Source organism: Anoplophora glabripennis, unplaced genomic scaffold (genome assembly GCF_000390285.2).
Source record: "Anoplophora glabripennis isolate ALB-LARVAE unplaced genomic scaffold, Agla_2.0 scaffold4039, whole genome shotgun sequence".
NCBI lineage: Eukaryota > Metazoa > Arthropoda > Insecta > Coleoptera > Cerambycidae > Anoplophora > Anoplophora glabripennis.
The window spans coordinates 1-1562 of record NW_019420125.1 but is presented as its reverse complement, the minus strand read 5'-3'; positions in this window follow the sequence as shown (position 1 = coordinate 1562).

The window sequence follows — 1562 nt, the reverse complement described above, 5'->3', positions numbered from 1 at the left end:
TACTCAACATGTCACTTTTTAAAAATTTTTGGTTTTTGGAGCATAAGGTGACCTCAGTAATGTAAATGTTAATAACTTGATAATTACTCATTTTATGGAAGTCTAACAAGTATACATTATTTACGTAAAAAATACTAGCAAATTCAAAAACATACGAAAAACTAATATTTGTACAGTGCCGCACAATTTAGGGGGGATAAAAGGTGAAACGACACCTATCGCACGCCACTAGAAGAAGCCAATAAATGGTTTCTGCCATATTTATGCATCCTTTAAGCTAGTAAATCTGTCTGTTGAGTTTGATAAAGAAATATGAACTAATACCGGAGCTATAGGAAAAAATAGTTTATTATTTTTAAATTTCAACGCCCTGTATCTCGAAAATGAGCCGCTTTAGGACATATATTTATCAAGTAAACTGCACTTATTTTTGGATTTTTTACATACCATATCCGTTTGTAACACCTATTCATTAACACCTTGTACAATATACATTTTTTTTTGTACCAGTGGTATTACTTTTATCTTTATAATTACTGTTTTTTAAAATGTAGTTTTTTGTACTTATCTTAAATATGTATAAGTATGTCTTAATTTATTTCTACTTGTTTGTTTTAGAAAAATTTGATTATAAATATAATTTTGATTGAGTGGAAGAGCAGGTTTAACCTGAACTCTGCCATTTTGCAATTTGTATTACTTGTATCTTTTTTTTATTTTTGTTTGTAATCTTGTGTTAACTTATTGTATACAATTGCAAATAAAATCATTTATTATTTTATTATTACCAGGATAAAATTGGCAAATAGGTAATACTACAGATAATACTACAAATAATTTATGTATGCATCAGAAACAGAAGATTTATTTTCACATTAAGTAACATTCGAAATAATTTTAAACTGTACTAGGTGGAGGTATCCTCGTATAAATCGATCGAAAAATTGACTTTATTTTATTACACATATCGAAAGTATAACATTTCAGGAATACACTTAAATTTTTAAAGGGAAATCCGAACGGTTTAGCTGCTAGGGCTACTTTCGCAAGTGTCCTTCGGGAAGAGGAGCAGGTCGATTAGCGAAAAAAATGAGAGCTGCAATTTGGACAGGAAGAAGGTCTCCTTTATGGTGCAGACATTGCTGATTAGGTGAAAAATGGATACTTAAATAGCCGTGTGTCTAAAAAAAATCGCAATTTTCGTTGTTTACCTCAACCTTCAAATTCATTTTTCTCGAAATTAAAATTTTTCAATTTTCCGAGTTTATACCGGCGATTACTCAACGAATTTTCAACGTATCGAAAAAAATATACCATTTTAAAGGAAATTTAATTAGCTAATCCGCTAACCTAAAGGATTTTGTTAAAAATAATTATTTAATAACTTTTTTGCACAAACTATGAAAAAAATTTTTGTAAATTCTTATGTAAAAGCGCTTTAAGATATTTGAATAAGTCAGCGAATTTAGGAGTTTTTGGAATAGCCAAATATGAATACAAGCTTACTCTTTATTTAAGAAGGTACATAATTTTGTTTTTTGATATTTATTTTATTGCAACTA